At 41.9% G+C, this 22,834-nt stretch overlaps 1 long non-coding RNA gene across 1 annotated transcript in view; it reads right to left on the reverse strand.

Moving 5' to 3' along the window:
- The window catches only part of LOC118685564 (uncharacterized), a 30,368-nt gene extending 7,854 nt beyond the window's left edge, over nucleotides 1-22,514 (reverse strand). The window contains exons 1-2 of the long non-coding RNA XR_004979991.2: nucleotides 22,208-22,514; nucleotides 4,186-4,378 (exon numbers count right to left, since the gene is read on the reverse strand). This is a non-coding gene — a long non-coding RNA (uncharacterized LOC118685564). The remainder of the gene's footprint in view (nucleotides 1-4,185; nucleotides 4,379-22,207) is intronic.
- Between the last annotated feature and the right edge of the window lie 320 nt (nucleotides 22,515-22,834).

The raw sequence follows: 22,834 nt of genomic DNA on the forward strand, positions 1-22,834 counted from the left end.
AAAAATTCCAAAATTACCATCCTTTAGTCCTACACACTTTCATTTTTAATACAGTCTATCATAACCAAGCCTGCAGTCTTTAGGTTATTTTTATTTTTTTTCTCAAAATAAATAGCTGTCGAGATTAAAAATTAGTGATTATCTGCTAATATACCAATGAACTGCACGCCCAAGCTAAAGATTTTAAGTTTTACAGACTTCATCAGTACAAATGACTCCAGAGGACCAGGAGTGTCACACCTCATAAGATGCATTAAGGACACATTAAGATTAATGAAACAGGCAGAATCTGGGAGCACATCCCTGTCCACATCTGCATTAGCACAGCACCAAACAGAGGAGGCTAAACCTGCAGAATGAAAGTCAGTGCTGAGGACCCAGCACCCACCCAGTTTTTTTTTTACTCTGAGCTACCTCTAGTGTGGAGCTGTGGACCAGAACACCCACTGGCAGCTGGCACACACAAGGCAAAGCAATTCCATCCATCCCACCTCAGCCCCACTTCATCATGGGAGCCTCCAAGTGCCAAAGGGGAGCAGCTGGAGACTCACTTCAAAGTAGGTCTGAGGCAATTAGCTCTAAAGACTTTTGCTACATAAATATTAATAGCAATATTTTAATGTATCTCAAATACTTCCAGTTAAAAATGGTTGGCATAAAGCCAGTTTAAAGTTTGTCAGCAGCCACGGTCACTTAATTAAATATGTTTCTTTTCATCACCACTGCTGTTTTCCTGCTCTATACCCAAAACACTCCAGGGCACACCATAGCCATGCAAATGTGCCTGTAAATGGACATGAGTGAATTAGACATCTACAGGCCTTTGCAACAAAAGAGCTGAGCTATTCATTTCTAAAAGTGTAGTCTCCCTCACAGGTAGATCTTGGGCAGAAAAGAAATTGTTTGTTTTTATTTTTAAATCTGATTTAATTTCCATACTTATATTAAATCCATGTTTATAACTCACTGTGGAAAACATACAATTTTAACAAGCTTAAGATACTAGAAGAAAACTTGATCTGTTGCTTCTTTTTAGGCTTTGAGGCCCACATGACACAGTGGACAAGGCTACAAAAGTTTAACCATCTTGTGTGTGCAGGCCCAGGTAGAGGAGGTCTGCATTTTCCAGTCACCCATGTGTTTATTTGACATAAGATATAATGGGAAATAATGCTGTGGAAGCCCCAAGCAATAATGTGTGAGGCACTCCTGCAAAAAGAAGCATTAACATACTTTTACAAATTGTTATGACAACTTAGTAATTTGATACAGCAACTTTTCCAGACCTATTGGCACATGAGTGTGGGAAGAGCTTGCCTGGAGGCTGCTGGTTCTGCAGGACAGTAGCTGCAGGCAATTCAGGGATCACTTTCACTGGCAGCTGCAGGTCAGGAGAATAAAGGGGAAAATACTTTGGAGAAAAATCTCTAAGAACAAAATACAAAAATAGACTTTTGATGGCTTGAACAACATAAAGCTATTGGAAACTGAGCTGTTGCATTAGATTTATTTCAAGAACATAAATAGCTGGTTTGATTTTAAAAGCACATCAGCCTCCATTACCAAAGGAAGGTTTTCTTAGCCCTCGAGCTTTAACAGAATCACCTAAGTTTCTTAAAACAATTCCTAACAGTTCGTGAGGCACATTTGAGACAAGGCACCAGAAAAAGGGTGCATGCAAGGATCTATCCTATTCCTTCCCCACCTGCAACTCTCAGCTCTTGCTTAAACTAAACACTGAATTTTAAACGTTTACAAACCTTTTATTTCAGTTTAGTGTGACTTATGTTAATTCAGTCTAAATCCATTGCTTACCAACATAAGCTAAACAGAGGGAATTCTAAATTACAATGACTGTTAAAACAAGTTTTTTCCACTGCAATATCTAAGTCAGTATGAAACTGACCCGAGCTTTAGAGGTAATTTTGGAGTTAATAAAGCCCTAAAGTACTCAGAAACAAGTAGGCTACAAGTGTTCGTATAAATAAAACAAAACTTGTAACACAGAGCAGCCTTTGTAGCACTTTCTTAATAAGCTTTGATAAAATACAAGTGAAAATACTCTCTGCTCAACATTTCCCTAACCTTTAGCTATAAAGAAAAAAAGGCACAGGTGCATCAATACTTTTCAAACTGATTGATATTTTACACAAGATAAAATAAAGATTCATATGTCATGATTAAAGCAATTCTCTCCCAGCGGTGACTGTGTCACTCCAAAAATAATTCAATGCACTATTCCCCTGCTAAGTATGGAGAAAAGTGTTTCCTTTAGAAGAGGAAATTCTCTTAAGGAAGTTGTTTTAAGCTAAATAAAAGTTCAGGATGAAGCCAGCAAAAGGTGTGAAGGATTTCTCTTTGATTTCCCAGCTTGTGTATTTGGGCTCAGACACAGACTACATTTTATGCACATATTAATAGGATGCTAATAAGCCTACAACTCTGCTTTGACAGGGACCTGTAGAGACAACCTGATATGTGGCACCAGATATAATAGCTGTCTTAAGCAGGAGATTTATTTCCTCTCACACAGGGGGTCAATCAGACAACATATTTTTTAATTACAAGTTCAGATGAGAATGTTGTGCAAAGTTAGGCTGTTAATTTTGCTGTAATGTTTCTCTGTTAAAGTAAACCCTCAAAAGATCAAAATAGAACCCAAGCCTTTGAGACTAAATAGGAGCAGCTTTTGCTCTTCACTGGTAACCTTACAAGCAACATGAGGCCACTCAGTTGCAAGCCCTCATAAATTACTAGGTCACAAAAACAATCTTGGTATCAAAAGGACAAAAATTGGCAGCATTTACTTCAACAGCTTGCTGCATCCCATGGAAAACTTGGAGGGAGATCCAAGTTTTTTGCTATCTAGCTGTAAACTGCAGAGATATTTCAAAGTTAATTCTTCTTAAAACAACACTGAACATTTTATAAGAGCAATAAAAAGAAAAATAAAAAATAGTAGGTAAGACTAATCTCAATCATGTATTTATCCGAATTTCTGTTTACCATTTAAAAAATAATCCAGAAATTACATCTATTATATCTGGTGCCACATATCCTTAAATTTAATTTAACCACACATTCAAGAAAGGCTTCTATATACTTTCTCCCTACAAGAAACAAACTTTGTTGTCTTCTCTACAAACAAACTTTGTTTTCACCATTTCAACTTGGGGATTTTTTTTGTATTTCTTGAACAACAAAAAGAGATTAGGACAAACTTTTTTCATCATCAGACGCTAAAAAAAGGCCTTTTGCTTGAACAGCACATGCAAAATAGAATTTAAAAATAAAAATAAAACAGACAAACAAACAAACCCAACAACTAAAAAACTCTCAAAACCCTCACAATGCTCAGATAGCTGTCTTAAGATGATTTTCATTTTAATTTGAAGTAAAAATTCTGGAAAAGTGTGATTTTTCTTCACCTGTCAACACAGAAGCTTCTGTCTTTTCTTAACTGTTGCTTTGTTGAAACTTAAAAAAATTATAACAAGAAGTTTTGTTGCTGTTTAAAAACAATTCTATACAACTTAAACATTTTGCATTTAAAATATATAGATATAGATACATATTTTTCAATATATTTATACTTCCAGTCTGGTCAATTGACCAGCATGTCTGCATACAGTGACTTGTAAAACTGTGTCAAATATCTTCTCCTATCCCAGAATGATTCTCAGCTTCAAATTTTTTCTGCCATTTCAAGGCTCTACTGACAATGACTTCAGCTGTCAACAAAAAAAAAAAAAAAAATGGACAATTGTCACTCATCAGTTGCTCTTATCTGTCAGCTTGAAGAAATTAATGCAATCCTTCTATTTCTTTATGTGAAAAAAATGAGTATAGTTCTGAAATTACAGAGTAGCTCATTAATTTGAAAGTTGACTAAATGCGATTCCCCTCCCCTTTCCTGTCATTTCTGCTTAGGGAATTTCATCTGTTTCCTTGACCTTCTCCTCAAGGGAATGAGAGGAGCCAAAGCAAAGTTCCACCCAAAGCTGTCTCATGCCTGCAAATGGTTCAAGATGCCCTCGTGTCCCTGCAACCGACTCCAAAGGGCTCTCATGAAAGTCACCCAGGACATTCTGAAATGGGCACCTGTGCTGCTCCAAGGGGCTGTTCCTCACTCACACAACTGCAGCCACCACAGCTCCCATGGAGATGTTCTTCTGTAAATCTCACCTGCCCATGTGGTCTCTGTGCTGGACACGAGTCACTAACCCTCCTCACAAGGCTGGAAATCCTGCTTTGGATGACAGTAGAAAGGTCCAGAGCTTCAGGCACCGGCTTCTCTTGCAGAGGGAGGAGGTCCAGGGGAGCTCCACAGGGTCTTGAAGGCTGTGCCTTGATGTTTGTGTATCTGGTTAGAGTGACACTGAAAGAATAGCAACAAGTCAAGTAAGTACACTTGCAAAATCTATTGGTTTCCTAGCTGCAGGACTTAAAAAGCCAGGGTCAAAAGAGGAATATTTAAGTTTTCACAAAGCAGAGAAACCATAAACCAGAGCTCAATCTGTTGTGTTGTTATGCAGGCTGCACACAGATATAAATGCACATATACATGCTGGTGTAACATACAAAACACGTAAATGCGCTGCTGGTCACATTCTGTACTCTGGGCTGTGAGATGTGAAGGGCATGTGTGCCTGCAGCCCTTGGGCAGATGTCCTGCAGCCCTCTGGGTGCTGTTCAAACAATGCTCCAAAGCCATGTTGTGTTCCTGGTTCAAGCACTATCTTTGAAACCAGTACAGCATTTATGACCCTCTGCCTAGGAGCTTCCCACACATGTAAAATCAAGCCAGCTTCCTTCTAGTGCCTTACCAAACATTCACATCAACCTTGACAGGCTCAGTTCAAATTCTGACGTGTGGCAGCTGTTAAAGATCACATGGGAGTAACAGAATCCACTGAATGCCTTTCGGGAGGGGTCCAAGATACTTGAACTATTAGGAAACACACATGACCTGTAGGTGATGGCCAACCCTGCAAAACTGAAGTGATTTGAACCCTATCAAAACTGAAATGATATTGTTTCTGTGAAACACAAGTTAATTTTGATCTCTGCTGTCAGGGTCCCAAATATCAGAGTGGCTGCAACAATTCCACCATTGCAGAAATTTGTGACAGCTCCTCTGGGACACTGTGTGTGTATCCTACCATCCCTAGCCACAACCTGAGTCCTGCTCTCCTGTGTCTCACCAATTCTAACACCTAAGCAAGCCATCTTCACCCTCATCTTCCTCCCTCTATCAGTCCACTCAGGACTGGTTTGTAGCTCAGAACTCTCTCAGTGTTAACCACATACTAGGCCCACCCCAAGATAATAACAAACCATTCCTTTGGGGAAGATGAGATTTACCCTGAGGTCAACGTGATGAGGTCAGCAAGGAAACTAACCTTGGCAAATTCTCTTCACAGGACCTTAAGACAATGCACTTAAGACAGTTTGCTGACTGCCCTGAGAAAAACCCACACTTTTTTCACCAGTGGAGAAAAAGTTTAGCATCCCAGAAGAAGAATCTTAAAGGGTCTAGAAGCAGTACTGACAACTGTATTGTTCTAAGATAAAGCTAAATATGAAAAAGAAAGAAGAAGGGAGAAAGGAGAAGAAGGGAGAAAGGAGAAGAAGGGAGAAAGGAGAAGAAGGGAGAAAGGAGAAGAAGGGAGAAAGGAGAAGAAGGGAGAAAGGAGAAGAAGGGAGAAAGGAGAAGAAGGGAGAAAGGAGAAGAAGGGAGAAAGGAGAAGAAGGGAGAAAGAAAACCCCAAGATGCAAAAACTCAGTTTATTTAATCTGGGCTATTTAGGTTTACAACAATATTCTTGCTTTCACCTACATCATGGAAGTATATTTTTCCCTTGTGGGAATAGTAGATAAGTGAAACCCAGAAATGTAATTTTTTTTTTGTGACAAACATTCACATTTCAATCTAACATTCAAACAGAAAACCAAATCCTAAATCTATTTAGTTGTCTTACTACCTCCCACAAATGTTAACCATGTTTTACTGATCTCTGTAAGGATGCCAGTGAGAGGTGATGAATTTTGTCTATCTTGCCCTATATTGACAGTCTTTCCTTTGATTTTTCAATTCTCCCACTATCACAGAAAAACAGACTTGATTTGGGGAAATTAGTTTACTTTTCTTACCAATCAGATCAAAGTAGGATAATGGCAAATAGAACCAAATCATAAGAACATGTTTCCCCCCCCCCCCACCTTCTCTTCCTGGGCTTAACTTTACTGCTGGCTGGGGAATGGGGGCTGTGGTCAGTTCATCACTTGTTGCTTCTTCCAATTCTTCCTCCTTAGTGGGAGGGCTCCTCACTCTTCCCTGCTCCAGCATGGATCCCCTCCTCAGGAGCCAGTCCTCTACGAACTCCTCCAAGGTGAGTCCTTCTCATGTGCTGCAGTTCCTCATGAACTGCTTCAGCATGGGGCCCTGGCACAGTCAGGAACAGGAACAGGCTGCCCCAGCATCCACTTTATAAAGGTCTGGATTGTGTGGCTACAAAGGGTGAACTCAGACTGCTGATGGCCCTGCTGCAGCCTGCCAAAGACCCAACACACAATTAGTGCTGCAGGGTTACAAGCAATAGCAGAGCACCACACTTCCAGGCCAGGGAACACCCCTCACCTCCTCCACTAGTGTAGTTCAGCTCTTACCTACTTCTTTGCAGTGCTTGGGCACCTGTGAGCCCCCCAGACTCCTGTGCTACTGTGAGTACACAGACAATAATACAAGATTATTCAGGCAGAATAAGCCCCAACACAAAACAGGAGCACCTGCCCACAATGAGATCATTGAGATCACCACAAAGTGCTGTCACGGAAGTGTTCCTGTGCCATTTAAACACGAGTCCCATAACCACATGGGCTGCTCCAGCAAGCCAGGCTGCTGAAGGCTGCTGCCAGGATGAGTCAGCCCTCAAAAGTCAGCCAACAGGCTGAAGAGTTTACCCTGAGGTGAAATGTAAACACTTGTGCCAAGATATGACCCATTAATAGATGATAAGCAATACTACTTTCATGTTTGTTCCTCTCCTTTCCTAACCGACTTGCAAGCATTCTTCAGAAATTGGTCTGGTTTTTAATCTATGTTTCAGTATGTTGCCTACATTGTTTACGGAAAAATTGTGCTTGTTCTTTAAAAATAGACTCCATTTCACGTAACAGCTATCTATAGAGACTATGGAGTTAAACTGAATTTTCAACTAAAGGCAAAAATGAGGAAGCAAGAATAAGAACATAACACGTTGCATACATTTAGCTAGGTTATACTCTGCAGAGAAACATATTTTAGCAGTTATTTATAACAGTTGTTTAGACTATTCCAAACCGCAGTCAAGGAATAGTAAGTTTTCAAAAGAGAAGATGTAAGATAGGGAAGGAAAAGTACTGATAGAATAAACTTAAAGAAACCCAAACAAACAAACAAACAATGTCCCAACCAATTAAAAAAAGAAATCACAAGAAGCCTGATATTTGGGTTAGGTTTTCTCGGTTTTGTTTTGGGTTTTTTAATAACAACATTGAAAGCACAAAACCCCAAATCCCTCACACCAAACAAAACCTAATAATAAATGTAATGTAATCTTCAAGCCAAATTCTTGGCTTGGCACTCAGGAGTGCTGAGTTTGGATGCTAGAGTATCTAACAGCTTTGTCTGAGGCTCTTTAGGGAAGCATTGCTCACACTGTGCAAACTTCTTGTTGTATATTCCCTCAAATATTGAGACCAAAGTTTTCGGAAAGAAAAAAAGAAAAGAGACTGTAATGGCTTCGGACACCTAGTTAAGCAGCTTGTTTCCGAAAAGTGCTGATGACCCAGGAGCTCCCATTCACTTCAAAGTGTGGGATTTGGGAATGTTTGTTGCTTTAAGATTTATGGTCTCTCTACATCCTAAATGAGAGATTCAAGAAATTACAACAAGTAGCTCATCTCCATTAAAATTAGAAAGAAGTGCTAGACTGATTTGTGGCATCTGTTCCAGAGACCAACACATTCATGTCTTCACTGATCCTGCTAGAGGAATAAATAAAAAGTGAGGGTACCCCAGGGAAAGCTTTGCTAAGGAGCAACAGGGCACCTCATCACAAAATCCTCGGGCTGACAGAAGCCAGAGCACACGAGAGAGAGGAGAGGATGAGAGCTCTTTCTTTCTGCAGACTAGTTAGCAGTAAAGGAACAGAATTCAGCCCACAGCTCTGACTGTATCCCTGTCAGAGAGCCAGCTTAGCAACATTGTGTAAAAACAGAATGGCAGGCTGGGCAGTAACATACCAAGACAGCATGTGGAAATCCATAGCTAAACAAAATAACAGCACCAGGAGCAAAAACTTTGATTCAAATATGGAGAATTCTAACCATGTAGCAAAGCTGTTGTACAGCCAAGCTGACAGACCAAACCTACAAAACCTCTACAAAATCCTCTAACATTTAGATATTGATACCCACAGGGATTTTGGGGATTGGCAAGTCACCAAAATAAATGTGTTATTTCACTCCAGGCAGAATTATTCCTTCCTGAAAATATGGCATACTTCAGCCATGAAGGTTTTGGAAGCTTTCACCTCTTCTGAGGGAAAAAAAAAAAAAAAAAAAAAAAAAGAATAGCAACTGCAAAGGGTAAGAGTCCATAAAGGGATGTCACTCTTAGCAACCTGAGTGACAGACAGGAAGGAGATTTCCACAACTGGCATTTGGTGAATTGCAAGCTATAAAAACTGGAGATTGGCTGGGTTGTCTGCAGTTTCTGGGGACAGCAATTTAATTCTGTCTGTAACTAAAAGATCTTATTTTATTTATATGATTTATTTCAGAATTTCTCCCTAAACCAAAGTAAAGCAAGAAAACAGAACAAATCACACTTCTTACTAGGGTTTTTTTTCAGTAATTGTATAACTAGAAAAGTGGTTTTAATATCTCAGGTTTCTTTGCACCTATCATTGGAAAAAAATAATTACTCTTGTAGTTATATTACAAATAGTCTTCCTTACACCTGATTTATTTTGCTTTTATTGTGATTTTTGTACAGTCATTATTTTCCTCTTTCAAACCTGTGAGTTACTATTATAATGAATGAATTGTTGAAACAATTAATGTATTATAATAGTAATAATGCATCTATGCTGAAGTTGCACCTTAATAATAGCCCACAGTACCAAGTGGTCTATTTTAGCTGAACCAGGGAAAGAAAATCCTTTCCTGTACCAAGGAAGCTCTCAGTGAAAACACAAAACCTTTCTGAAAAAAATTCTGCTTGTAACTCAAAGAATTTCATAATAAATAAATATTGGTTACCCCTTCTTCCCAATATTCTCCTGCTCTTCAACTTCACACCTTTTTCTTCTTTTGCTGTTCAAGATTTTGTTTGATGCTAAAATCAGACATTGAGATCTGATTTATCTGCTTTTGAACTTCCCTATTCAGCAGCTCCTGGGAGTATAAATAGCATTTCTGTGCCTGTAGAGATTCTTTTGTATTTTAAGCTTGCACTTGAGGGGATGGGAGAAAGGAGAAGTCTCACTAACTAATTTACACTTGGCAGATTTCTTTTTGTTAAAAAGTGTATTTTTCATCTTATACACACACACACATATATATCCATCCTGGATAGATGGAAAATAAAAGGAAAAGCGGAAGGAACTCAAGCTGTTTAGCAAGTTGAAACTATTTAAATAATAAGTCTTTTGAAATGCCATTTCACCTACTTGTGTTAAGACAGTCTAGTCTTTGATATACACCTGAGAAACTTACCTGCATTATATAGTTAAAGGAAATTAATTAATGCAACAAAGGAGATGATGCTTAACCTTCCTCACAGTGCTATGGACCTCTTAGGAGCACTAACATACTAACACTTCTATTTGATGCAAGTATGGGTTGGCTAAATTGGACATTGAGACATTTAGGGAACATTTAGGCACAGAGGAATGAATAAGAGCAAAACCACCTCGTACAGAATACAATTATTGTAAAGCACAGGCCAGTAGTATCTGCTTGAAGCAAATGTCCATAGCAGTGGTGGCTTTTTTCCTGGGGAAAGGAGAAGGCAACAGAAGATTTAGTCCAAGAATCCTTTTCCTTCCCCAGTTTCTGGAAACCTCTTTTCTCTAAACTCGTCTTAAAACAGCCTTGGCGGGAGGCTCGTGCCGCTCGGCTGCTGGCACAGCACGCACCGTTCATTCTGCGCAGACCAGGAGCCCCAGAAGGGAGCATTCCCAGCTGCAGGAGGGAGCACTCCAGCTGCAGGAGGCGGCATTTTCCAGAGCATTTTCCAGCTGCAGACAGGAGCATTTTCCAGCTGCAGACAGGAGCATTTTCCAGCTGCAGACAGGAGCATTTTCCAGCTGCAGGAGGGAGGCGGCAGCTCCGGCAGAGCCCCGGTAGATGGCATCGTTGACCCGAGTGTCCCTGGGCAGCGCAGTCCGTGCAGGGAGCGCCTTTGGGAGATGCTCGTTTCCATGCGCTGCCCGGGCCTCCCGGAGCCGGGACCAGCAGCTGCCTTACGGCGCAGAGAAGAGGTTTCGGCTGCAGATGTGCCAGACAGCGAGGTATGGTCAGAAACACGGTGAAAGGAGGAAAAGAAAAGCCACAGGAGCCGGCTTGCTGAAAGAAAAGTGCATTCAAACTAGCGGCGGGATTGTGGAATCATAGAACGGTCCGGGTCGGGCGAGACCTTTAAAGGTCCCTTCATCCAACCCCACTGCAAGGAGGGACATCTTCAACCAGCCCAGATTGCTCAGAGCTCTGTCCAGCCTGACCTGGAGTGTGCCCAGGGATGGGACATCCACAATTTCTCTGGGCAACATGTTCCAGTGTTTCACGACCCTCTTTGTAAAAAAAAATCCTTCTATATCTAACCTAAATTGACCCTCCTCCAGTTTGCAACCATTATCCCTTGTCTATCTCGACAGGCCCTGCTAACGAGTTGGAATACAAGGTGTCCTTTCAGCTGTGTACAAGCACAGTCTCTGGCACTAGAGAACTACAGCTGTCCCACTGCTGCATGCACTGTCCTGCAAGGGCCAAGATGGTTCCTCAAGTTAAAACAAATCTCTTTCAGTTATCAGCAAGGCATGAGCTGGGACCCAGCTGTGTCAAACTGCACCCTGATGGAGTAAACACTAGAGCTGTAAGAAAACATTGAGAGTATCTCACAACAGTCACAACAAAAGCTTTTTTGAAAAGAGTCTTCTGACATGGCATGTATTTTCATATGCCATCATGCAAATAAATACTGTTGAATATCATCCATACCACCCCCCTAATGTCTAGGTTAACCAGGGTGGACTCATGTGATGCACAAGGGAATACTCTATATTGAAAATGACCAAGGAATTCCTTTCCAGCCTTGCTCTGCAGACTCTCCCCTGCTAGCTGATGAAAACAATGGGCACTGCAGCACAGAAACAGCAAAACACCACATCTAAAAAAATCATTTCCCTTAGTATATGGGAGGTTTTTTTGAAGACTGCCTTCAGCATTTTAGGCTATATAATCAATTTTTGCTCTTGCCGACACAGACATAAACAAAGAATAAAAATAAATTAATTAAAGATGCTGGTAAGAGTAACCACAACCGATGTCAGATTCCATTCTCTTACCAGTTAAACCAAGGTGCTCCAATATAGAAACTGTCTTGGCACCTGGGCACTACAAAGGGAGTATCAGCCCTTGGGCAACTGAATGATTTCCTTGTTACTTGATCAGAAGTCCTGAAATTCAGTGCTGTTACCAGGTAGCCTTTCATACTGGCATTACCTGATCCATTAGGGTTTGTTTCATCACATTTTCTTCATCTTCCTCACTGAATGCTGATTTGACATTTATCCTCTCTGTTTGCCATCTTTGATAGTCACCTTCTGTGGTTATTCTGTACTAAGATAAATTGGTGCCAGAAGGAGAAGCTGTGCAATTGTGGCAATGGATACCTTTGGGTTGTCTTTGCCAACATATAATTCAAACCACTAATGAAGCTAGAATATAGCTGGCCATAACACACCTATCCACACTACACATACCTAAATACCAAGAACATGCATCTGGTTCTCAGACATCTCCAGTAAACTGGAGTGGAAGCTGTGCATTCTTACTGATGACTTAACACTCAGCAGACACAATCTTCTGCTGCACAGAACAGAATTGGATGGCCAAAATGCCACAGGCTGCATCAGCAAACCACAAAGATGCCATAAACAACCTATAAATCTGCTGAAATGCAAGGTTTCTTGTTTCATGTGTGATGCAATTAGGGTGTCAGGGACATCCATACCAGGTAGGCAGCTGTGACTCATGAGCTGCAGGTCATGGACAGCAGCTGGAGGTCTGGAGGGATGGCCTGTGGCAGAACAACAGCTCAGGTGGCTCACAGGTTTCAGGACTTGCTCAGAGTTTTGATACAAACGAGTAAACTATGTCAATTTGTTGAGTGTCTGTCACACATTTAAAAACACACAGGATTTTAATAGGACATCAAAGAATCAAAACAATTCTTATCAGTATGGACCAAAAAAACCCCAAACAAAAAAAACCAAAAAAACTCCACAGAGTCTTTAAAAATGTTTCATTTATGTCTCACTAATTTTAGACAATTTTAGACTTCTCTAGAAGAGCTGTACTACCTGAGAGAAGAGGGTATCTGTCAGAGCCTCTCTAAGCTTTAGGAAATAGCAAGTATTCCAGGCAAGCAGGGGCATATAACAGATCAGCTCTTTGTCCTTCACTGATCTGTGACCTCAGATCTGGCTTGAGGAACTAAAGTATTCATATACCAGATACAGAAAAATCTTATGTTATTTAGCATATTCTATCTGTGGCACGTTGGGGTTTTTTTCGTTTATTCTAACTATAAACTGCTCAGCAACCAGTCCTGACTAAGCCTGATACCTTTCTGGGCTCACCAAGTTTCCAAGTGCCATTCCAAGAAACAGACCATACAGAAAGCATCCTCTCAGTCCAAATCATAGAAGCTTGTGGCAAGGCTTCTGAGGTGGCACAAGCTCCCTCCCCAGAGGTCAAGAGGCAGCACAGAACAGTTAGCATGCACATTCACTCACCCCTACCAAGTGCTGTTTGAGATGAAGTCTAAGCACACCTTTCTTGTTTGCAGGAGACTGACAACTACAAAGAAAATAGTTGCCATCTCACAGAAATACCTGGCATTACTGACATTATTCCTGCACGACATTGCTTCTCCCTCTTTCTCTCTCTGTAGTACAATTTGTTGCTATGAAATCTCAAGAATGCCAGTGATTGATTTTGAATATCTAATGTGTGTCTAATAAGCAGCAAAATGAGGCAGATGTGACAACAAACAAAACGACAGCACAATAAAAATGACTGACATATAAAAAGAAGCTCAGTTTGTTAAAGGAAAACAACAAAAAACAAAACACAAAAACATAAGCATAAAGTGCCACTACTTCCTCCTCCAGCTTATTTGCAAAATCCATCTCTCTGGTAAAACAGCAAAGCACTGCTCAGGAGGCACATTGCTCACAGTGGGAAGAATCTCACTTTCATTGCAGGTAATCCTTTGCTACCAAGGACAGGAGCAAGCACACATAATCCTGGTGGTTCCCACCCTGCAGAAAGGCCTGCAGGCACTCACAGTGTGGAGAAGAGTGGAAGGCAGCCTTGTCACACCTCACAGCCCTCACCCTGCAAGTCTGAGGCAGCAGCACTGCCTGGGGCAAAGAGCCACAGCAATACTGCCTTATGGCACTGACAGTGCTTTGTAAGTGAGAGGGCTAAAGAGAGAAACTTGCATTCAGCAGCAGTCATTCCAGCCATGCCAGTTCTCCTCTCATTTTCAAATCCAGCCTTTGAAGGATCCTGAGAAGTGAATCAAACCTTTACAGTTCTGTCAAAAGCAGCAGTCAGGGGAAAAGCACTGATTGTGCAGTGGTTTGAGATGAATGTACAGCCAAGGTACCAGCAAACAGCACAGGGATCTCCTGCTTCAGAGAGGACCAGGCTGACAGATGGTGCAGGTGCTCCTGTTCTCTAGAGGCAAGATGATGCTACTGAGAATTGTGTCTGCACTGCAAGATTTATAAGAGAGAAATGGAACCATGCCACAGACTGAGGTATTTTGTTGTTGTGCCATGTCCCTAAGCTCCTGTCTACTCCTCTTCACATCAACCTTATTTTTCTATCTCCCCCTCCCCCTCTCCATCTTGCAGCAGCTCCCTGGTGACATCCCATTTACCTTTTTCCTCAGAGAGCAGCACCACTCCCAGCAGCATCACTCTGAGAGAATTCAGTGAGCTCTCTGGAGCTGAGCTCACAGCTCTGGCTACAGTGAACACACAGAACAGACAGAGAAATAAAGATAAATAAGCCAAGGTCACGAGGCATTGTTGTGGGTCAGTGGCTGTTCACCTCTTCCCTACCAACACAGATATGAAGTTTATTTCTGATCCAGCCTCAAATGGGCTTGAAGATAGCACAGCAAAAGTGCAGGAAGAAACAAAGAAGTAATTAAACTAGCATGGGAAAACTTTCTGATACAAGACGCTCTAAGACTCCATTTAAGCTCATGCAACTGTCCACTTACACAGCTTAAGACTTTGTATGCAGTATATCTTGTACCACGCGTTTCCATCCCTCCTGCATCACCTGTCAAGGGTAATTCAGCCTTGAGAAAGGCGAGGAATAAATCAGCAGGTGGTTGTTGAAAGAAGAGGAAAGAACATGAGTAATACAAGGCTGACCTCACACAAGCGTGAGTTACAGTGTGCGGCATCCTGGCATGTACACAAAGAAAAGCAGAAAAAGTATTCAGCAGAAGATAATCAAAGACATATCACAGAATCACAGAATTTGCGGAGTTGGAAGGGACCCACAAGGATCCATGCTGGTATACCCGTGTTCCTTTATGTGTGACCCAAATCTCACTCCAAGTGAACAGAACTGCTGAGAAGTCACTCCAGATATTATACTAAATCCAAGTTAAATCTGCCTGTTTGTCTGCTAATGGTCTCAACCAGCCATGTTGGATTAATTGTTGGCTGTACATGAGACACTGTGTTGAACCCACACTTCCTTGTGTCAACATTGCTTCATCCTTCTGTAAGGTTATGCAGTGTCTACTTTATCTAAAGAATTTTTAAAAAGCCCACAGAGAGCACACGTTATAGTCCCAACCTCACCCCTTTATCCTTTTCCCCCACACAAGAAGGTTTTTGTTGTGCAAAAGCACCTGCATCACAACACATATGAACTAAGACAAGAACCTGAATCCACAGCAGTCAGGAGAGGGATGTAGCTGCAGTGAGGCATCACTTGGCACTGCCCCATCCTGCTGAGGTATTCAGCTCACAGAACAGCATTCACAAGTCCAAGCCAGACACCAAAATCCAACAGAGCCTGGGGCTTAAGGGCTGAAGATCTGCCCTCTCACAGGAACCCTGACTTTTTTCATACCCTGGCTGCAGAGGTGGGGAGGAAATAATTTAAAAAGCCCTAAAATAGCAGAGAAGTACTCAAGAAAATTGTTTCTCAAATTTGCACTCAGATGCTGCATTCAACATTTTTGTAGTGAATTAGCTATTAATTTGTTCCTATCTATAAGAGCTAGGTTCTTTTATAAGCAGAAACATTTCACTGTCATCTCTCAGAGGGTGAAAACTCTCTTACCAAGTGGCAAACTTTGTGTAGCATGCTAGTGGTGGTCACTGCCCTCACAGCCTCTGCATGAAGGAGCTCACACCCACATCCCCTCACCTTCCTGGAGAGCAACATAACCAGGCTGTTGATGACAATGAGGGAGAATTTAAACTTCTCTTCTGAGCTTACTAGACAATGCAAAGAGGATGCCCACGATGCAATAATTCTTCCCTAAGATGAGGACATGAACCTGATAAAGAAGAATCCTGCACTTTATTTATTCCTAAAGCTATCAGCTTTTTCTTTTAACTACAGTAGTCTGTCAAGAAACAGTAATCCACAAAGAAATTCTCCCTCTTCCAAATCCTTGTTTCCTACCTCCTTCATGAGCACACTGTTTCTCGCACACACAAAGCTGCCCTTGAAACCCTAAGAACTGTTTTTGAAACTGGAACTCCACAAGTCAGATAGGACAGAGTTTCACAGAAAACAAAACCGTGTTTACTACCCATGGCCAAGCAATAAAAACACCATTCAGGCAAATTGTTCAAACTGTGGAAAGAGACCAAGTTACATGATCTCTATTTGCTCCCTTCCCACACACAGGCTCCCTGGCAGATGAAACACAAGAAAGACCCCATTAGTATGCTCAGGAGGTGAAAGCTCAGGTTTGCCAGCCTTTTACCAGGCAACATCAACCAGAACATGTCAATGTGCAGCCCAACAGGCTGCATAATTAGGCAGGTTCTGGCATTTTCCACGGCAGGGAGCTGTCATAAAACCCATCACAGCACAGCAAAACAAACTTCTAGAAATGCAACCAGGCTGCACAAGGAAGAGCAAACCCTGAGCAGTAAGTGATGTTGAAATCACTTTTAAAAAGGCTGTATGAGCATATAAATAAGGGGGGGTGGATGAACTAGTTCATACTTAAGTTCAGTGTGAATGGCCTCACAGCCACGGTGTGCAGGTGTGTGTGACATTCCCATGTGCTTTTTCCAAAGAGGAAATAGTGAATGCCAGCCTTCCTCCTGCCAGCACAGAGCTGAGTGAATAAAGTGGCTCTGTCTGTGGAGCCAGTTTGTCACCTGCTACCTGAGTCCATCATGGGAAGAGTTGGGAGATCCATTTTCTTTGGCATTTCACAGGGATTTGCCAGCATTCTCAGCCCAGTCTCCTCTTCTGCAAGCTCCTGCAGTGACAGCCTCCAGCTATTGCTCCCCCTGGCTGAGTGTTTCCATCCCTTCAAGCCTGGCTCTGACCTCAATCTGTATCATTTTCCCAGGCATCTGAGCACAGATCACTTTGCCCCGAGCTGTTGCCTTGAGCTCTTGTCCTTGTTGTAACCCTGACAAGAGGCATGAGAGGCTGACAGGGAACACTGGTAGTGTAGGAAAATCTGTTCCTGCAGCCCCTTCTGACCTCCTGACCCCAGAAGGCAGTTGTGGCTGCTAGCAAAGCTCTGCTCTATGCTTCAAGCCCTCATTTTAAACGTGCTTCAGACTGAAAAAGCCTTCAGAAAAGAAAACCAGAACCTGAAACTTTCAATTTAATAAGACCCTTTGAGAGTGTGTGCAGGGTAAAACATCCTGTTAAAGCTATCATTTGATCAAATACAGAAGACTTAGGGGAAAAAAGGCTGATATTGGACACAAAACTGCAACAACTTAAATGTCAAATTCTTGCTGTAAAGCACAGAGAAGCTGCAGTAGTAACAGTAAGTTATGTTAGCAATTGTGCACCGAAATCACTGCACATTTTTATCATTCACAAATTTTTCCCAAGAGCAATTGAACTATTCCTCTTTTCACTGGAATTTCAAAAATAGAGGTATTTTTGATGCACACACCTGGAACAGAATTTAATTCTCTCTTGAACTGGCTTAATGGTTAAAAAATAGTACCAGGATCTAGGAGACATCACACAGTTCTAAATACATAAATCACTTTACCCGCTTTAATCTGGATTAGAGCATGGCCAGTCAATGCTGCAGTACAAATATTTGGCAATGGCCACAGCCAGCTGCCATGCCAGAAATGTATGAGGCAGAAGAGAGGAGAGCTGCTCATCTCATGCACATTTCATGTCAAAATATATCATCTGTGACTGCACATCACACCTCAGCATGGCTTTGTGTGGAAGATAAAAGGCTCTGATTTACAGCATTATAGATGTTTGCTAAATGCCTTAATTGCCCTGTCTTCTTTCCAAGTGGCACTTTATTATTAGCTTTCAGAGTGTGCTATGTAAGGCAGATCATTTTTTCCTAATTCTTTATTGACACCTTAAAAAATCTGTATTTTACTAATATTCCTTTGAATAAGAAAAGTGTCTGCTTTACCTCAGCTTTCAGTGATGAACAGCCACAGTCAGCTCCTCGTTACTATGGCAATATTACATAGGAGGTACAGAAACAGGCTGATGCTTTTATCTTCTCCCTTTGTACCTACAATATGCTCACTTCCCCCCTCCCCTCCTTTATTTTTGAACAAAACAGCCACAAAGAGGGATGGTGAACCATTCAGAGAATCAAAACAGAGGTTATTTTATTAACTTTGTTGTTATATTAACTGAGGATAAATTACAGGTCTATGGAGGAGATATAAACACCAGAGACCTTCAGATATGTTCTTGTAAATGAAGTGTTTTTTTTTTCTTGAAAAAAATTTAAAAAAAAGAAGCCTTAGTGACCCATTCTGCTTGCTTCTCACGCAAAGCTGAACCCCTTTGCTCTTTAGCTGTACCCAGGCAAGGATCACTCACACAACTGGCTGTTTCCCCTGAAAACAACTAAACCAGGCAATGGAGACACATTTGTCTGTGTCAGCTGCAATGAAATCCCATTCTCCGTGTGACCCCATCCAAGAGGTAACAGAAACAGCCAGTTTTCAGGGTGACTTTCAGGGTCCTGCGTGACTACTGACACCACCTCATCTCTATTCATTTGTCTCTAACCAGCAATGGTTTAAGCCCTCCGCCCTAACTCCCCTCAAGGCTTATAGCAAAACGTCTCATTTGCATCTCTTGACTCCGCCCCTTGTGGGAGCTCTCCCTGGCTGTTCCAGCCGAAGCAAACCGGATGAGGGAAGGTTTGCAGCTCCCGGGCTGTGATGGCTTGGGAGGCAGGCATGTTAAGCAGCTCAGCGGGCTGAGCCAAGGCGGGAGCTTTGCCACAGCTGGGGATCAGCCAGTGGTGGCACAGGGGGCCACAGCCAGCTCGCTGAGCTCCTTTTGTTCTGCTTACCATCTGTATTCATCCACCAGAGGTTAGAGATGCGGCTATTGCCTTCAAATTTCTTTTCAGATTAATCAAAAAGAAAAAAAAGAAAATCATGGAACAATTTCCCTAAAAAAATAAACTCCTCAAACTCAAGAAATGTATGTTTAGGATTTCTAACATGATATACTCCAGTTGCTCATTCTGGTGGAAGCACCACTTGGCAGATAACTTTTTGTGACCCATGGTCCTACTTCAGTACTGCCCTAGACAGCCCATTTTTCTCTGTCTTCTCTGTCCCAGCCTATAGTGACAGCTACACATTTTCAATGTATGTTCCTCTGGCTTTCAGCATTTTAAAAATATCTTGCCAGTGGAGGTAAAAATTTCTGATTACCACATTTAGGCCTATAGGCCATTGGTTTAATCTTTCAGAAATGTCATTAAACCCTTAGACATAACCAACATATTTCAAATAATCCACAAATTGCAAGATTTTTATCTCAGACACTTGAGAGAAGCAATATAGCAGCACAAATTCCATAAGAACTCCAGAAAAAGAAAAAAGAAGACACCCCAGTAGTAAACTGTCAGTATGACCCATAACAAGGTTACCAATAGGCATGTGAATATCATATAAGTTATATTGCACAGTAAACTTTCCCAACATGCCAGGAACCAAAAACTAGTCCAAAAGGCATCGTAAGCATCAATACAAATTCAATATTTGCTGTTTCACAGTAATTGCACCCTGCAATATTGCCAGTTTAAATTAGGATATCATGCTGATCATTAAGAGTATCTGGGTCAGACTATCTTCCATTTTGACAGAATCTTTTTGTAGCCACACTGGGAAAAGAATAAGAAGCCATGAGATGGAAAAAAATAGATTAATGTCTTCCATGTACTTGTAATTTAAAGGAATCGCTTGCTAAGGACATCTTGTGCATTATCCTTCAGACACAATTGCCAAGCCAAATTATTTCCACCTGAAAATGACCTGAGTGAAGTCTACACACATTTTCCTCAAAGCTAAAGAAGCTCAGTGACCACTGTGAATTGAAAAATATCCATTTTCCATAGACCACATGGTTGAATGGAGTGAGCAGTACAAAATATCCTCCTAAAAAGCACTTGACACCAGGGCATCAGTGTTCCTGTTTAATGGTGGTTGTGCAGAGTGTTTGTGCCTGTCCCAAGAAGAGATTTCAAGCATTGCAAACTGATATGGGGAAGGTGCGTGGATGTGTAAGACAGACCACTTGGTCAGAGGCTTTAAATTCACTCTCAAGATCTGTTCAGCACTTCACATGGCGGTAAAAGAAAAAATCCCAGTGACACCTGGCCCCACACAACAGCCTCACCAGAACATTTATTTAACTGGTGGCTCTTTTTCTGTTTGCTTTGAAACTTTGCACTTCAGGGGTGAGGGTGAGAAGGGGAGGGAGGTTTAGCTGACTTTCAGGAACTATATGAGAAGTTATAATTGTGGTTGCTGCAGGAGAAAAACACAGGGAGGACTGTATTATATCAGCATCTATTAAAATGGCTGGATCTCTGCTAAGATCTTCACATACTAGGCACTAAGCAAATAAAACACTTTCAGAGAACAGAGCCGTAATTACTGCATGGATTGCGTTCAAACAAACAGAAACTACTCACAAAAGAGAAACGAGAGAGAAAATTAACACCACAGGTTCTTACTGAGACTGTTACCTGTTCTCCGGGCCGGGAGGCCGCAGGGGCAGCGGGGAGGAGGCCGCAGGGGCAGCGGGGAGGAGGCCGCAGGCCGAGCCGCCGCTCGGGGCCGGGACAGCCCGGGAGGGCCGGGGGCTCTCCGTGCCAGGGAGCGGCACAGCCCCAGCCCGGGCCGCCCCACCCGGCCACCCCGCCCATCAGCTTCTCTCTTTGCAATTGCTCTCAGGTGCTTCACGCACCCAGAGCCTTTCCTGCAGAATCTTGCTTTTATTTGCTCCTATTTCTGTCCTAGTCCTAAACAGCCTCTGTTCGTTTTAATTTGAAGCATTCAAAGTTCGGTCGCTTAGCGCTGTTCCCACTCGGGTTTTGCTATTCTGAAAACTCCCTGGCAAAGCAAGTGCTGTGATTCATTCCCAGCTCCTCACTGTGTGACGCACCTGCCCGGCTGCTGGCACCATGCTGGCGGGTGGAACTCTGGCAGGCAAGAGAATGTTAATAAGAAAAATTTGGAATACCAGAATTTACTATAATTTTCTCTCTCTTTTGCTAATTGATAAGAAGGTAACAGCATCAGTACTAATTTATTTTTATGTTTAATTAGGAACCTTTTTTCCTTTTCGTTCAAAATTCAGCTTTTACCAGCACTTAGAACTGTGATGGCAACATGAAAAATAATGGAAGCATTACATTCCTGTTAGTCAGAGTGCTAAGAGCTGAACATCAGTTGACCATCCCTGAAGAGTTCATTTATCCAAAAAGCAAAACTAATTTGGTAGAATTCTTCTTCGGTGTAGAAGTTATTCTTAGAGTTTTTATCACACCTAGCACTTCCACCCAAAATGTGAGCCCTCACAACAAGAATGGCCTATTGTCACTGTCCTGCAGCTGCAATAAGCACCACAACAGCCACTCACTCAGCACCCTCCCCAGTGCAGTGGGGAGGACAATCAACAGTAGAACTTGTAGGTTGATATAGGAAGAGTTAAATAACTATTTTTTTTATTAAAAAAATATAGTAATAATTATAACAAAACCAAACCAAACAAGTGATGCACCATGCAATTGCTCACACCCACTGACTGATGCCAGACTCCATCCCCAAAGCCAGATCCACTCTCCTTCCAGGTAACTCCCCCAGTTTATATACTGGGCCATGATGTTTTAGGGTATGAAAACATCCCTTTGACCAGTTTGGGTCACTGGTCCCAGCAATGTTCCTTCCCAGTTTTCTTTTTGTGTGTCTCCTCACTGGCACCACATAAGACACAAAAAATGGTCCTTGACTTAGGATGAACACAACTTAGCAAAAAACAAAAGCTTTCAGTGTCTTATCAACATTATTCTCATGCTGAATCAAAACACAGTGCTGTGCTAAGAAAAAATAACTCTATCTCAACCAAAACCAGGACAGTCATTAACTCAAGACAGCTGATTGCAAAACACAGACTGCATGTTTTTTTTTAGATTTCCAGTTTTATAAAAAATAAAAACAAATCAAGAAATCTTTAAGCCATCCTAGAACTCTCAATCCCTCATTTTATGTTGTAAAGAAGGGAAAAAAACCATGGCTCTAAAATAATGTCATTCAAATATAATCTGTAACACTCCTTAAATAAAATTAAAAGGGACTAAAAGACCTCATTGCATCATCAATATCCTATATCCTCAACTTACTGTTATCACTGGGTGCCAGCTTCTCTCCCTGGAAGTGGCTCCTAACTCACAGCACATCCATTTGCTGGCTTGGTCCTGCAGCAGGGTGAGATCCAGGCTGGGGCCATCAGCTGCAGGCATTCATTCACTGAGGCTCACAGCATTTTCCCCATGCTCTCAGAAGAAGCAAGAGCACCTGTGAATAACAAATTGCCAGCACTATTTCCAGAGACTGTTGGTGGAGGTTTTCCTCCCTGGGAAGGGAAAAGAAACATTTACATCTTTTTTGAAGGCCAAGAAGTAAACTGCAGTAACTTTTGGTTCTTGCAGTGACTGGGCGCTGCTTTAGGCTCCCTTCTTTGCAGCAGGGCCAGCCAGGAGCTCACACACTGCCACACCTGGTCATTGTAAAATGATGGTGGCTACTCTTCCACAAAGTGCCAAAGCCAAACCTTCTCAAAAATCTCTTCCTCTCTTCACAAAACCACCAATGGGAAGAGGCTTTTCTTAAGAAAGAAAACAGAATGTGCCTTTACCTCACAAAAAACACCCACAAAAGCAAGGACTGAGCTCCCCTCAACCGAAAGGACAGTTGTGGTCTAGACAGACACTACCCCACTGGTCCTCTCAGGACAGCAGCCCTCAGAC

This window comes from Molothrus ater, chromosome 3, assembly GCF_012460135.2.
Source record: "Molothrus ater isolate BHLD 08-10-18 breed brown headed cowbird chromosome 3, BPBGC_Mater_1.1, whole genome shotgun sequence".
In the NCBI taxonomy this organism is placed as follows: Eukaryota; Metazoa; Chordata; class Aves; order Passeriformes; family Icteridae; genus Molothrus; species Molothrus ater.